Source organism: Pinus tabuliformis, chromosome 7 (genome assembly GCF_031772625.1).
Source record: "Pinus tabuliformis cultivar Carrire ecotype Pingquan chromosome 7, CPIR1, whole genome shotgun sequence".
NCBI lineage: Eukaryota > Viridiplantae > Streptophyta > Pinopsida > Pinales > Pinaceae > Pinus > Pinus tabuliformis.
In genome coordinates this window covers 217,444,657-217,462,290 of record NC_142293.1, presented here as the reverse complement: position 1 = coordinate 217,462,290, position 17,634 = coordinate 217,444,657, and positions in this window count along the sequence as shown.

Sequence of the window (17,634 nt, the reverse complement as noted above, 5' to 3'; positions counted from 1 at the left end):
TATAAGATCAATGGTAAAGTCAATATCCCTTCTTGGAGGAATTCTTGCTATATCTTCTAGAAAGACATCCTTAAACTGTTCAAATACAAGATATTCTTCTAATGACATTTTCTGCTTATTTTTAGACAAATATTATACTTGGATAATGAACAAATGACACCCTTTTCTAACATACTTCTTCATATGTATTGCAGAAATTTGCTTTACATAATTTTTCTTTGAATTCCTTGAACCATACAAGCTTCACCTTTATCATCAAAACAGGTAAAGGAATTTTCCAAGCGATTGAATATAATTTTAAGTGTTTCTAACTAGTACATTCCTATGAGGATATCATAAGATCCCAAGGGTAAGATATTCAAATTGAAGGTGGTATGCATTCTATTCAGATTTACTGTGCAATTTTTATTGATTTCAGTGACTTTTCTCTTAGTTCTTGTGGCCAACTATACTAACTAGGGCTTATCTTGTTTTTCTTTTTCAAGTTTACACTTTTCAAATACAGCAAGGGAAACATAACTTAATGTAGATCATGTATCTATAAGCACATATACATCTTTATCAGAGATTTTATGTTGGACTTCAACCATGGTTAACTGATGATCTGCCTGCCTTCCATCCAATGAAGCGTTAAGTCTAGTTATGTTACAATCAACATCATTTATAGAGTGATGATTCATGAACATGATTTAATGTTGCCTTCTTATTTAATGGATTTTGGTGGTAGTATCTCCACAAGTGGTTTTCACCACAACCCCAACATTTAATAGTTGGTTTTACTGACTCACTGAAATTTATGTTTCCTGTAATAGATCCTCCTTTCTGCCCAACACTTTTCTGTTGATTAAAATTTCTGTTGTAATTTCTTGCTTGCACACTTTTAGTAAAAGTAGGCTTTTTAAACCCCTTTCTCTTGTTGTTAAATCTGCCAGGCTTCTTTGACACCTGTCCTTTAAAATTTTCCCCTTTTTGCTTGCTCTAATTGAAACATAATTTAGCTTTTCTAATGGTTTTGTCCATGGTTTTAGGTTGGTCAAACTCAATTCTTTCTCTATATGAGAAAGGTAGGCACCTAACAAATCTTTGGATTTTTTCCTTCTCCTCTTTTAAGTAGGGAACATATCTTAATATACTCATGATTTTTTTAACAAACTCATCCATAATAAGTTGTTCAAACTTCAACTCATGAGACTCCCTAGAATTTTCATTAAAATACCTCTCAATCAAATATTTCTTTTTAAATTCTTTCTTGAAAAATTTCCAAGTTAAATTCTTGCTTCTGATTCTTTTGACAAATTTATTTTCCTCCCGCCATAAATATGCCTTACCAGTTAGCTGGTAAATTGCCAATATTGCTTTCAAATTACTTGGATAATTGTAGACTTCAAAGTATTTAGACATATTAAGGAGCCATGCTTCTACTCCTTCTTCAGATTGACCATCAAAATTAGGAGGTATGATTTTCCTAAACTCTCCCTATAACTAAGAGGAAGATCTCATTTTCCTAGGCAAAGAGGTACTCCTACTTGATTTATGTTTATCTTGATCACCAGACTCATTTGTTTGGATTTTGTTAGAAGCTATTGAGTTGATTTTGTTGGTTGATTTACTTCCAGATCTTTTTCTACGAGTCTTTTTATTAACCCCTTCATTTTTAAGTTTTCTTAACATATATCCATTAATCTCCTCTTGCTCCTCTTTGGCTTTGACCAACCTTTCCTAATTTGCCTTTATATCATCCAAATCTATTTTTAAACTCCTTATCACTTGCAATAATTCGGAGTCTTGTTTTTATGCATTGTTGGTTCCACCACCAACCATTCCTAATTCAGTGTCATGTTCTGCATTACCCCTTGGAGATCCTGCAAAAGTCTATCCATTAAATTCTTAAGCCATACTTCAGTTCCTTAGTTCTTCTATGTAATCTATTCATGACACTATAATTGTTTCAGTTTTAGGACCCAGAAGAGGCCCAATGTTGTAACTACAACTTTGATACCACTTGTAAAGACCCTCCTTACACCCTTTTTTTTAATTATATCTTTATACACTAACTACAATTACTATAAAAGTCCTTCCCTAATCGTTCATATAATACTCCTTGTAATTGGTATTAGGATCAGTTCTAAAATATTACTAAGGAAACTATATTTCCTTAACAAACATAAAGACTATTCCTTTGTCACATTTTGTTCTAAAAGAATTACTTAAACATTTATTCTTATTTTCAACTTATTATGTACACATCTCCTCCACATTTGTTGACATGTGCATATGTGTATTATCACCACTACTTGGTGTTGGACCAATGCAAATATTTACGCTTATGGATTACTTTATTACTTCGAGGTTATATTCATCCATTGTTGAAATATGGCAACAAGAATATTCCAATTTAATTTGTCCTTGAATTAAATTGTGAATTAAAATTGAAATTAGTCTTAACAGCTACTTAGAAATAATTAATTAATTTTAAATTAATTAGTTGGAGAAATTCAAGTTAGAAGTCTTTCTGAAGTCATGCAAGACTTATCCCTTAAATTAAGGAGATAAGGTTGAGTTATATTTGAGTTGTAATTAGTTAACTCAGTTTACTGAGTTAAGTCCAATTAAAATAGTTCCAAACTGTTTGAGGAACTAACATTGAGTTAACAATCAGTTGATGCATTAATGCACTCAACTAGTGATACTCTAGTTAACTAAAGATTCCCTCATCAGAAACTCATGAATGTCTATTATGAGAAAGACTAAGTTGAGATTAAAGTTCAAGGAAAGTGTACTATCAGTTGCATGTGTTTTCTCATGGAGAAAACTCATGTATGCAGTCAAGGATTTGTCCTTGAGGATTACGTAGTTTTGAAGAAGGTTTTCCACTTGGTTGAAGGCAAATCATCCACAAGGAACAATGCAAGGAAATAGGAGCTTGGAGGGCAGAGAGGAAGGATAGAGAGAAGCCAAGATTGCCTGTGAGCATCTGTGAGGATTGTACTGAGAGTTGGCTAGTTGTGAGAGCTAAGGCTTTGTATAATTCCTATGTATTTCCACCATGTATGATAATACAATAGTGTGGGTTTTTTAGCTGAGGCTTTCCCCAAAGTAGTTTCATGTGTATTATGCCATTGATTCTTCTTCTTCTGGTTATATTGTTCAGCTCGATCTTTAAGCTTCCACAAATTGATAGTAGAATTAGGTTATAGTATTCTGCTTTGATTTATATTGCATTATCGGGTTAACCTACACAGATTTTCTACATGGTATCAGAGTTGGATTTGTAGAAATTTTCTACATGGTATCAGAGTTATGAACAGTATACTGAGAAGAGAATTCGAAGTTTGAAGTTCAGGATTGCAGGTGCAAATCGAATTCATATCATACTTCAAGGTTGGCCAATGGCGTTCTATGGCTTGAGACTTGAGTATGCCTTGGAAGGTAGCTTGAATTACATAGCATGGAAAGATAGAATGGAGGATGTATTAGAAGACAATGGCTTGAAGGAATTCATTGATCAAGAAATCCAAAAGCCAGCTTCAACTAATGCACAAGAGTTGGCTGAGTGGAAGAAGTGTGTGGCGAAGGTGAGACAGATCATCCTTGAGGGAGTTTGAGACCATATTGTCTCGAGTCTCCATGGGAAGGATACTCCATTTTCAATGTGGAAGACATTGAAGGACCTCTACTAGAATAGTAGTGACTAGAGGAAATTGACGCTCAAGGATAAGCTTCGAAGAATCAAGATGGAAAAGGGTGATACTATTTCCACATATCTGAACAAGCTCACCACCTGCAAAGATGAGCTTGGCAGTGTGGGAATAACTACCGTCGATGATGATATGGTGAGCCTCACTCTCCTTGGCCTTCCAAAGAGTTGGAATAGCTACTAGGACTCTGTGAATGGAAGGGAGAAACTGCCAGATTGGGAATGACTATGGTCAGATCTTATGCAGGAAGAGATCAGAAGGAGCACACGAGATGGTTCTTCATCCAAGAATGATGATGAAGAAAATATGGCCTTAGCAAGTAAGGTAAGGAAAGGGAAGGGGAAGGCTTCCCATTTCAAATCAAATTCTTCTCATGGAGGGAAGAAGAGTGACATGTATAAAGTAAGATGCTTTAATTGTCACAAGATGGGACATTATGTGACTAATTGCTCATCGAAGAAGTCCAGGAATGGATCCTCGAAAGGATCGGAAGGTGAAGCATTAGCTTCTCAGTTCGAAATGGACTTTACCCTCATCACATGCATGGTGTCATCAATGATGGGTTGTGTCTGGTATCTTGACAGTGGAGCTCATTCCACATGACCGATGATAAAAATTTATTCAGTTCCTTTGAGGATAAAGACCTCAAGATGCACATAGAGATGGGTGATAATGGAAGGTATAGTGTTTTAGGAGTGGGCACAGTTGCTTTTCAGAGGGAGCATGGAGCTCCTCTCACCTTGACAAATGTGATGTATGTGCTTGGACTGAAGAAGAAATTGGTATCGATTGCGATGTTGGAGAACAAAGGCTACGATGTTGTCTTCAGTAAAGGAAAGGTGTTCCTAAGACACATAGACATGGGTCAGACCAAGAGGATAGGGATTCGGGTGAAGAATCTCTATAAACTAGAGGTAGATGATTATGCATCATTGAGTGCGAAAGCAGAATTGGTGCAAAGCCAAGACATTGGCGAGTTGTGGCACAGGTAGTTGGGCTATTTGCATCATGGGGCTTTGAAGATAATGCAACAGATATCTATAGGACTTCCCAAAGGTAAACTTGAGCAAGTTGACACATGCAAAGGTTGTACCTTGGGAAATTACACCAAGTCTTCCTTTCATGATCGAGACAGTTGAGCAAAGGCTACCTTAGAGCGAGTTCATACTGATTTATGTGGACCATTCTCGATGGAATCCATAGCGAAGCAAAGGTATTATGTGTTTTTCATTGATGACTATTCTCGTAAATGTTGGATTTATTTCATGCAGAAGAAGGACCAAAATTTCACAAAGTTTTGTGAGTTCAAAGCTTTGGTCGAGAAAGAGTCAAGGAAGAAGATCAAGGCCTTGAGAAGTGACAACGGTGGAGAATATGTCTCTTAAGAGTTTAAGGACTTCTGTGCAGCCGAAGGAATTAAACGAGAGTTCACGACACCTCATAACCCACAACAAAATGGGGTGGCCGAGAGGAAGAATAGAACTATTGTAGGGGCAACACGGGCAATGCTGCATGACCAAGGCCTACCACTTCACTCGTGGGTTGAGGCATGCAACACAACGGTCTATTTGCATAATAGAAGCCCGCATTGCATACTTGGGATGAAGACACCAGAGGAAGCTTTCTCCGGTAAGAGACCAGATGTGGGTCACTTCAGGATCTTTGGCTCATCGGTATATTGCCATGTGACAAAGGATGCATAGAAGAAGCTTGAGCCAACAACAAAGTTGGGGATATTTTTGGGGTACACTGATACACCTTACAACTATCGGGTGTACTTGCCTACCAATCAGAGGACAGTGGTTCGCAGAGATCTCAAGTTTGATGAGAAGAGGTCCATGAGAGTTTCCCTTGAGAGGGAGCTCCAACTACAAGTTGTGGAGGAATTATTGGTTCCTGAGGAGGAGGAGCCTCAGACTGATGCGAAGAAGCCGCATGCAGAGGTTCTAGTAGTGGAGACATCCACTCAAGTAGAGTCTTCCAAAGATGGACGAAAGCGCACAAGAGAAGCTGACATATTGTTGGAGGATACGAGAGAGAATGTGGGAACACCATCTTCTCAGCGCAGACAGAGGAGGTCACCTGAGGGGTATGCTGGATACATGGCCCTTGCTGGAGAATGTGTTGAGACCGAGCCATCTTCCTTTGAGGAAGCAGTGCAGCAACCGATTTGGGTTGATGCTATGGTAGAGGAGTATGACTCCATAGTTCGTAATAGTGTTTGGGACGTGGTTCCAAGACCGGAGAACAACTCAGTTGTGAGTTCCCGTTGGCTTTACAAGGTAAAGCAAGCTGTTGATGGTAGTGTGGAGAAGCATAAGGAAAGATTTGTTGTCTGTGGCTTTTTACAGGTCGAGAGGATCATGTTTTTGCAGTATATTTCGACAGAGGAGAAAGATGCTGACATTTTGACAAAGGCATTGTCAAAGTGTAAATTCGAGTTCCATAGAGACAAGATCGAGGTGGCAGATAATCCCTTTCTTGTTGAGAGGGAGTGTTGAAATATGGCAACAAGAATATTCCAATTTAATTTGTCCTTGAATTAAATTGTGAATTAAAATTGAATTTAGTCTTAACAGCTACTTGGACATAATTAATTTATTTATTTTAAATTAATTAGTTGGAGAAATTCAAGTTAGAAGTCTTTCTGAAGTCATGCAAGAGTTATCCCTTAAATTAAGGAGATAAGATTGAGTTATATTTGAGTTGTAATTAGTTAACTCAGTTTACTGAGTTAAGTCCAAATAAATTAGTTCCACATTGTTTGAGGAACTAACAGTGAGTTAACAGTCAATTGATGCATTAATGCACTCAACTAATGCTACTCCAGTTAACTGAAGATTCCCTCATCAGAAACTCGTGCATGTCTATCTGAGAAAGACCCAGTTGAGATTAATGTTCAAGGACAGTGTACTATCATTTTCATGTTTTCTCATGGAGAAAACTCATGCATGCAATCAAGGATTTATCCTTGAGGATTGCACAATTTTGAAGAAGGTTTTCCACTTGGTTGAAGGCAAATCATCCACAAGGAACAACGCAAGGAAATAAGATCTTGGAGGGCAGAGAGGAAGGCTAGAGAGAAGCCAAGATTGCCTGTGAGCATCTGTGAGGATTTTAATGAGAGCTGGCTAGCTGTGAGAGCTAAGGCTTTGTATAATTCCTATGTATTTCCACCATGTATGATAATACAATAGTGTGGGGTTTTTAGCTGAGGCTTTCCCCAAAGTATTTTCATGTGTATTGTGCCATTGATTCACCTTCTTCTAGTTATATTGTTTAACTCGATCTTTAAGCTTCCGCAAATTGATAGTAGAAGTAGTTTATAGTATTCTGCTTTGATTTATATTGCATTATCAGGTTAACCTACACAGATTTTCTACATCCATCACATGTGGTATTTCATATTCGCATGTTATATTTTTCGTTGTAATTCTTTGTATAAAAATATGGCTTTAGCCCATTCCTTGTATATGGTATTAGCACTGATACCTAGCCAAAGTTTTATTTTATATATGACCTTCTGAATCATTCATAATGCTATAATAGTTCGTCATTGTATACACTATTTGTTTCCTTGTAGGGCTTCCTCACTTGTTATATTGAACTATGTAAATTAGCAATGTAAACAATATTGACTCTTTCTTATTTTCGAATGTGGTATTATTAGGTATCATTATAATCAGGCTCATTTCAAATTACATGTATCATTAATAAATCTTTTGGAGAGTTCTACGTGTAGGAAGGAGTTCCACTCTCATTTCCACGTGTATCACTTTGACCTAACATCCAATTGATGATTCAGATCTTTTGATGTCAAATCAACAATGATAATGAACTTAGGGTTTTGCTGTTAGGTTAATGACTTCGTCGGGTTTCGTCCAATTGTGCCACTTTGTGACTAGGGTTTAACTTCTTGTTTCTACAGTAAATTCCACTGAGTGCTCATCAAAACTCTTCCATCGGCATGTTGTTACCATTTGGCACTTTTGAACATTTGACTCTATACCTTATCGAACAAGTATGTTTTTCCTTCTGTAACGTGTCAACATTCATGCCGGAGGTATAATATTGTCTTCCTCTTTCATTAACACAATATTTTTTCCTCCCATATTGTACTACCTCATGTCTTTTTACTCTTGATTAATACTACTATAGTTAGGGTTACAAACCGTTATGGTTTTCTCTATTTATTCGATAAGTCATAGTCATCTTGAATTAGAAATATCCTTGTGACCGTCCTAGTTCTCCATAGCCACATGAGAAGTTACGGATTTCATGTTGAGAAATTCTTGCTTTTTCTTGTATATTTCTATATTGGTTTGTGAGGGGAGTTTATTAGAGGGGTTTTACTAGTCATGGTAATAGGGTGATTCACTCACCTCTTCTCCTTTTATTACCCAGAAATCTCACGATATTTATTATCATATTGTGTTTGGAATCATGATTTCAATACAATGCTAGATTATCTCTTACACATTCACATCGAGGGTTTTAGAGTTTCTTCTTAGAATTTTTTTGGTGTTTAGGATAAAATGTTGGTTGTCTCCTTCAGTGACTTGCTTCAAATTATTACTAATGAAACTCTTTGCACAATCATCGGCTTCATCACAGTAACATGATTATTGTTTTTCACCAGGTTTTTAAGACTAAATCCGCTTTTATTTGTCACATGAGGTTTTTCAAAGGAGCCAGAACTATCATACGAGGTAATAAATATTCCCCTTGCGACTCTTACCTTGCCATATATTTATTTGAAATATTCATAATAAATTTTTTTGTACTATTAGTTAATTTGTATGTATATTGTCTTTGTGTTAGGTACTCCTTACTGGATTTTCTCTAGAATAATTGGCTCAGTAGTGTTATTGATGATTTTGGGGTTTTTCTAAGCTTATTAGTGTCAATAATTGATTTTGTTCCAGGTTGGAGAATCCTGCCAAACCCTTCGGCTCTACTTGTGCAAGGGCAAACTTATTAAATTAAATTATTGCTCAGAATATTTTACTACTCTGTTGTTTTTCTAGTACACGCTTCTTAGGGTTTTGTTAGACTTATAAAGTTTTATAAGAGTTGTTAACTTTTATTTGTAGCGAGCATAGGCGTGTTCAGTGTTCTACACTGCTAGCTCAATTTTGATAGGGTTTTCTAAATCAACTTATACAGTTTACTATGTGGGTTTCACATAACCCCTTTTCATGAATTTTTGTGTATTATTTTTTGTTACTTATTTAAATTGCTTTCTATATACAATTTTAATATTTAGCTTCCATTTCGTTTCTCGAATGATCAACATAGTTAAGAATTTTCAAAAAAAAATCTCCAAATCTTATTGTATTCCTATGGTATATCTATCTATCGACATTGGTAGTTTATTACAATAATGCAGATTTGTTTGTATGGATGTAAATATATATTTTTTGTTATTTTTCTAACTCGATATAGATTCTTGAAAGTTTACATAGGTAAATGATATTGCCTTCTATTTGCATTTTATTTTGAATTCCCCTGCTATTGTACTTTATACAACGAGAAATTTTATTTTATTTCTAGATTTACATCTTGTACAAATATTTCTTGAATATCGTAAGAGGTATATTCACATTATCGCTTCCGGAGGAATTTCTTTTCACATATATTTTGTTGAATGTTTGTGAATGTTAATGTTCTTTTCCCTATATCAATACTTTACTTATAATTGTGTATCTATCATGATTTTGACGTTGTTGGAAATTCATCAACTAAGGGGGTTTCCCCGGTATGAAGTCCCAATTAGACCTCACACCTTTTGGAGTAGGAGCCCCAACTGGAAATACGGTCGGTTTCCATTACTCTTAGGACTTTTCTCTGGCTGTAATTATAAACATAAAAGATTATACAAACAATCTTTGAATCAAGCAAGTAAGTTGACATTGTGAGGCATACAATTGCAATGTATATAAGGTGCTTTCACAACAAGGAAAGAGAAAATGTGCCTCTAGAAGAAAAGTAATAGTACCATCCTAAAAGAGACACACAAGAGCATAATAGGATCGTTAGTTAACCTACAAAGTAGTTCACAAGACAATCACAATCATAAAAGTAAGTAACAACACACATTCAACATGATACATACCAAAGCCAAAGAAATAGTTATTTTCATTAGTATGTGTTAACATAAACATACACTGTAAACATTAAAAGAATAGTCTCACAATCATTCATGAAATATGCATGAAAGTGTGTCAGATCAAAGAGTTTCATATATTAAGTGGAAGTCCCCAAATATACAATTACAATGCCACCACACTAGTCCCAATAATGGAAATTAAGTCACTACTTTCTCCTCCAAAGAAACATACTCACTCCTATGCCAAGCTAGAGAGGCCAAGGTGAAGTTCAAGTCCCCTCCCTCCTTTTGATTAAGTTATGAGGGTGTATTTATAACAAATGAGGTGACTCTCCACCTCCTATGTGACTCTTGACCTCCCTCATGACTCTTGAGCTTCTACTATGACTTTTCAAATTTTTAAATGACCTTTGAGATTCTATATGACTTTAGAATTCGCTAGGGACTCTTCATATTCCATGTGGGACCCTTAGGTTTCCACACATTCACATTTTCTCATTTGAAATTACATTATTACATCCAAAAATGATGTGTCAAGACACATTGAGACATATGACATTGTGCTGACACTTTCGCAAGCCATGACTTGGCAATGATGACATGGAACTCCATGATTGTGTGGAAATTGTAGAAATTATCCTAATCATGTACTATTGCGGAATACATACACAATACATAAGCTCCTCTACGTTGATCATCAATATAGCAACATCAATAACAATAAAACATCAAGAGCATTCACACATTAACACAATATATAACCCGGGGAAAGCATCTCGCTAAAAACCCCAACTATCTGTATATTAATGATTGAGAACATGTAACATTACAAAGTACAATGCTTATCACAAGCAATCCAGTACCAGCTCCACCTGTTACACACAATACAACTAAGATCTGATCTCCAAATCTATTCCACTGCTTGCCTGCCTCCACTGCTCAATACCTGCTCAAGAACTGATGAGAATGGCTTACCAAACTCGTATTTCACCTCAAAATAATCACTCACACTTTGTTGGAAGTGAGCAAAGGCTAAAATACTGGGCAAATATGTGAGCAAACTCATTGGCATACTCAATCCCTTGATTGTGCAAGATCTGGTGCACAACTATAGTCACAACTGATAGCAATCTGATTCTCTACCACCTGTCCCTGTTGAACTGAACATGCACTGACATGCAACTGAGTTAACTGATGTATTCATTAGTTGCATCATGAGTTAATAATTAGTTTAACAACTCATCATTAGTCTATTTGCAGTTAGACTAGTTACAACTAGTTTAACCAAGTCAAACTGAACACAACTCCATCAACTCCACAATCAACTCCACTAAACTCAATTGATTGAGTTCTAACTGAAGTCATGCATGCAACAACTCAACTGACTCATAAGAAAAGCGTATTTTCTTCTGACAGCTGCATGTGCCACCTCTGTAGCTCAAACTAAAGTGCTCCAAGAGAATAAGATCAAGTTTACAGTCCAAATATTATTATGAGACAATAATATTTTACTTTTCTATTTTTGACAACCAGTCTAAAAATAGACTTTGATCACTCACACTTTGATCAAAAATAGAAGTCCATCTATTTTTCCCAACTTGACCAATCATACATAAACAACAACCTGCAATCCATAGACATGATCCATATGTCTAAAAATAGATATAGTCTAAAAATAGACTTGCGCCAAAAATAGCCTGCGGGCCCACTTAGTGAAGGCGAATCTTTTCACTAAGCTCCATCATCTTGTTGCAATCTCAACACTCCCTCTCGACAAGATATGGATTATCAGCAACCCCTATCCTGCCTCGGTGGTACTCGAATTTGCTCCTGGTGAGAGCCTTCGTCAGAATATCAGCATCCTGATCCTCCGTTGAAATGTACAAAAGTAACATGATCCTTCGCTGCACACAATCTCTGATATGATGGTACCTGATGTCAATATGTTTAGATCTATCATGAAATACAGGATTAGCCGAGAGTTTAATGCAACTCTGGTTATCACAGTAAATCACAGTAGGATCCAAATGAGAACCGAACAAACCAACCAGGATCTTCCTCATCCATATAGCCTCGCATGTAGCCAAACTTGCTGCCATATACTCGGCCTCTGCTGAACTAAGTGCCACGGATTTCTGCTTCCTGTTGTACCAAGAAACTGTTGTCGATCCAATACTGAAAACCCCTCCTGATGTGCTCTTTCTGTCCGTTGGGCTCCCTGCCCAATCTGCATCCGTGAAGCCACATAGCTTCACCTCATCCTCCTGTCTGTACCACAAACCATATCCCGATGTGCCTCTCAAGTAGCGCAATACATGCTTGCCCGCCTTCCAGAAGAGCTTGGTAGGCTTAACCATAGCTTGTGAAAGCCGGTTAACTGCATAAAATATATCGGGTCGTGTATTGACCAAATACATCAGCGACCCCACCAACTGTCGATAAACAGTGGCATCCACTTCTTCTCCCGAAGTGGCATCCTCCTTCCTCCAACCTCCAGGAAGAGGAGTATCAACAGGCTTGCAGCCATGCATGTTGAACTTCTCCAGTATCTCCCGAGCATACTTGCCCTGAGAAACAAATAGTCCACCACTGCGCTGCCATATTTCCAATCCTAGGAAATAGTGAAGGAGGCCCAAGTCCTTCATCTCAAACTCTGTAGCAAGATCCTTCTTGCATGACAGTATCAACATCTCATCACCCGTTAGAATCAAATCATCAACATACAGTACAATGATAAGCAACTTACCCTCCACCACAATCTGGTATAGGTTAGGATCCGCCTCGCTCTTGGAGAATCCAAGTCGTGTGAAATAGTTGTCTATCCGTGTGTACCAAGCACGTGGTGCTTGCTTCAACCCATACAACGCTCTCTTGAGCCTGCACACATGCGACTCGCTGCTGAAGACCTCAAAGCCTTCAGGCTGCTCAATGTACACCTCCTCCTCAATGACTCCGTTGAGGAACACAACCTTCACATCCATCTGATGAATGTGCCATCCCATCTGCGCTGAGAGAGCAAGAATCGTCCGTATGGAAGAATACCTTGCGACAGGTGCAAAGGTCTCCTCATAATCGATCCCCTCAATCTGTGAAAAGCCTCGGGCAACAAATCTTGCCTTGTACTTCTCCACACTCCCGTCAGCTGCCTGCTTAACTTTGTAGATCCATCTCGAACCCACCAGTGATTTCCCTTCCGGTCTAGAAACAATCTCCCATGCACTGTTTCTGACAATAGAATCATACTCTTCCACCATGGCGTCTACCCATGCGGGATCCTCCACAGCTTCCTCGAAAGAGGATGGCTCAGTCACAACACACTTGCTCATCAGAGCCATGTATCCAGTGTACCGATCAGGTGACTGTCTTTGCCTGTGTTGGGCTGTAGGTGGTCCTACAACTTTCTCTACATCTTGAGCCAGTCGTTCAGCTTCTGTCAAGCGCTTTCGACCTCTGATGGTTGGCGCTGCATGAGTGGACTCGTCCACTCCATGAACCTCATCCTGTGGCTGATCCACATCCTGAAGTTCATCCTTAGGAACTAATATCTCCTCATTTGCATACAAGTGTAGCTCCCTCTCAAGTGAACACTTCATGGCTTTCTCCTCCTGAAATCTTATATCCCGTCGCACAACAGTTTTACCACTGTCTAGCAAATACACACGATAGTTGTGGGGCGTATCAGTGTACCCCACAAATATCCCAACCTCTGTGGTCGGCTCCAACTTCTTCCTGGCATCCTTCATCACATGCATGTAAACGTTAGCACCAAAAATCCTCAAATGAGAAAGATCAGGCTTCTTACGAGAATAAGCCTCCTCAGGTGTACTCATGCCAAGTATCCTATGAGGACAACAGTTCTGCACATAAACTGTTGTATTGCATGCTTCCGCCCACAAGTGAAGGGGTAGGCCCTGATCATGCAACATTGCCCGTGCAGCACCCACGATCGTTCTATTCTTCCACTCAGCTACCCCGTTCTGTTGTGGGTTATGGGGAGCTATGAGCTCTCTACAAATCCCTTCTGCCTTGCAAAAATCCTTGAACTCGTCCGAGATGTATTCACCACCATTATCGCTCCTAAGAGGCTTCACCTTCTTCCCTGACTCCTTCTCGACCAGTGCTTTGAATTCACAGAACTTTGAATATGTCTCGCTCTTCTTCTGCATGAAGAAGATCCAGCACTTACGAGAGAAATCATCAACAAAAATCACATAATACCTATGTTTTTATGTCAAAGCAATTGAGAAAGGTCCACACACGTCTGTGTGAATTCTCTCAAGGATCGTCGTGGCGCGACTATCCTTCTCGTGAAAGGTGGCTTTCACAAACTTCCCCAAAGTACACCCCTTGCACTGATTTGACTGCGCAAGTGTGCCTTTAGGAAGCCCTGTAGTGATCTACTGCAGTATCTTCAAGGTTCCATGGTGAAGGTGACCCAATCTCTTGTGCCACAACTCGCCATCATCCTGGCTCACCAATCCTTCTGCCTTGCTTGCCATTGTTGCGCATCCATCTACATGCAACTGATAAAGGTTCCTCACTCGAACCCCTATCTTCCGGGTCTCACCAGTTGTCTTGCTGCGCAGGAAAGCCTTTCCCTCGCTGAAAACAACATCATACCCCTTGTCTTCTAACATCGCCACTGAGATAAGATTCTTCTTCAATCCTGGAACATGCATGACTTCCTTCAATACGAAGGGTTTACCAGACTCCCTCTCAAAGGAAACGGTACCGATACTAGTCGCACTGTATCTACCATCATCGCCCATCTCGATGTGCACTCCAAGATCTTTGTCCTCCAGATCAGAGAACAAATCTCTATCTCCCGTCATGTGAAAAGACGCACCACTGTCCAAGAACCACACCGATCCCATCACACTTGAAACCAAGCATGTGATCAATGAAAAATCAAGCTCAAACTGAGAATCTAAGGCCTCTCCCCCTGCAGATCCAGCAGCTTGCTTGTTCTTCTTCTTCTGCGGACAATTTGTGGCATAGTGTCCGTGCTGGTGACAGTGAAAACACTTCACCTTGGACATATCCTACTTCTTGCCTTTCGCACCAGATTGAGAAGCTTTCTTGCTCTTCCCTTTCTTTGCTTTGGCAGCCAAAGCACAATTATCTTCATCAGCTCCCTTTGACGAAGATCCGTCCCTGGTACTCCGCCTGATCTCCTCCTGCACAAGATCTGACCATAGTCTTTCCCATCCTGGAAATTTCTCCCGACCATTGACAGAGTCCTGATAGGAATGCCAACTCTTCGGAAGACCAAGGAGAGCCAAGCTCACTAAGTCCTCATCATCGACAGTAACCCCCACACTTCCCAGCTCATCTCGACACTGAGTGAACTTCGTGAGATACTTGGGAATATTGTCACCCTTCTCGCATTTGATGTTTCTGAGTTTATCTTTGAGCGTCAGCTTCCTCTGATCGCTCTTGCTTTGGAATAATTCTGTTAATGATTTCCACATCAAATATGGTGTAGCCTTTCCATGGAGGCTGGACACAATGTGATCCTTCACGCCCTCCAACAGAATCCTTCGACATTTTGTGATCTTCTTTTGCCAAGCATCAGCTTGAGTAGCATCAGTAGGCTTTGGGATATCTGTATCTATGAACTCCTTCAGCCCGTTATCATCCAATACTACCTCCATCCTGTCCTTCCATGCAATATAGTTTGAGCTGCTCTCAAGAGCATACTCCAATCACAATCCATTGAAAGACATTGCTGCGTTGTCACCAAGAAAAAATACTGCTGCAAATTCGAATTCCACCAACAACCAACTCAACCGCCTCGGATCTAAGATTTGTAAGAACACAATATTTCTCGTACAGAGATTGACTGTATTCATCGGATATCTCACCTTCCAAAGGAAGGATGAATCCAGAGGCTACCTGGCCCGATTACAGACTCTGCCTGAAGAAATAGAATGTAAACACTTCCTGAATAGTAGATTTGATGATCAACAGCTCTGATACCATGTAGAAATTTTGAATAATTTAACACATATTGAACAGAGATTATCCTGATCATGTACTATTGCGGAATACATACACAATACATAAGCTCCTCTACGTTGATCATCAATATAGCAGCATCAATAACAATAAAACATCAAGAGCATTCACACATTAACACAGTATATAACCCGGGGAAAGCATCTCGCTAAAAACCCCAACTATCTGTATATTAATGATTGAGAACATGTAACATTACAAAGTACAATGCTTATCACAAGCAATCTAGTACCAGCTCCACCTGTTACACACAATACAACTAAGATCTGATCTCCAAATCTATTCCACTGCTTGCCTGCCTCCACTGCTCAATACCTGCTCAAGAATTGATGAGAATGGCTTACCAAACTCGTATTTCACCTCAAAATAATCACTCACACTTTGTTGGACGTGAGCAAAGGGTACAATACTGGGCAAATACGTGAGCAAACTCATTGGCATACTCAATCCCTTGATTGTGCAAGATCTAGTGCACAACTATAGTCACAACTTATAGCAATCTGATTCTCTACCACCTGTCCCTGTTGAACTGAACATGCACTGACATGCAACTGAGTTAACTGATGTATTCATTAGTTGCATCATGAGTTAATAATTAGTTTAACAACTCATCATTAGTCTATTTGTAGTTAGACTAATTACAACTAGTTTAACCAAGTCAAACTAAACACAACTCCATCAACTCCACAATCAACTCCACTAAACTCAACTGATTGAGTTCTAACTGAAGTCATGCATGCAACAACTCAACTGACTCATAAGAAAAGCATATTTCCTTCTGATAGCTGCATGTGCCACCTCTGTAGCTCAAACTGAAGTGCTCCAAGAGAATAAGATCAAGTTTATAGTCCAAATATTATTATGAGACAATAATATTTGACTTTTCTATTTTTGACAGCCAGTCTAAAATAGACTTTGATCACTCACACTGTGATCACTCACACTTTGATCAAAAATAGAAGTCCATCCATTTTTCCCAACTTGACCAATCATCCATAAACAACAACCTGCAATCCATAGACATGATCCATATGTCTAAAAATAGACATAGTCTAAAAATAGACTTGCGCCAAAAATAGCCTGCGGGCCCACTTAGTGAAGGCGACTCTTTTCACTAAGCTCCATCATCTTGTTGCAATCTCAACAGAAATGCCAAGTTGCTCTCTTTGCTTCTTTGACTATGACTTCTTCATGATATATATTTGCTTGTTCTTCATCTTCACCCTCCAAAGGATCTAGGTGAATGTTGGAACCTTCCAAGTCAACCTCTTTGTCTTGATCCAAGATTCCTTTGTGTTCTTCATGATGGTTCCTCCCTTGCTCCTTCTTCCCAAGTTCTCTCCTATAGCCTCCAATTGATGGCCTCTCTTCACCATTACCTTGTCATGTTGTAATGATGATACCTTTAGATGGAGACCACTCATGAAAAGCCAACATTATTACAAAAATCATCTATTCTAACTCTTCTTACTCGTGGAAGATGTTGATTGAGATGAGGCAACATGCAAGGGTTTTGAGAGCAGGAGGCTAGGGATTGCGCAATTGAGGGCTTTAGGAACTCAGGGAGGCCTCACTGTTGACTAGACTTGTGCATTGCATAATACAAGAGGGATTGACAGATCTTCTTGTGAAGTGAGAGAGTCCAAGAGGTAAGGTATTGAGCTTTCTAACTGATGACATATACGATCAACTAATGTAGAAGAGTGCGCCAAGGCAACCTCTAGTGGTGCACTAATATGCGACACATACAAGAGTGAAAATCATCAAAAGCGACAACTGCGACTATAACAAAATGTGACACTTACAAAA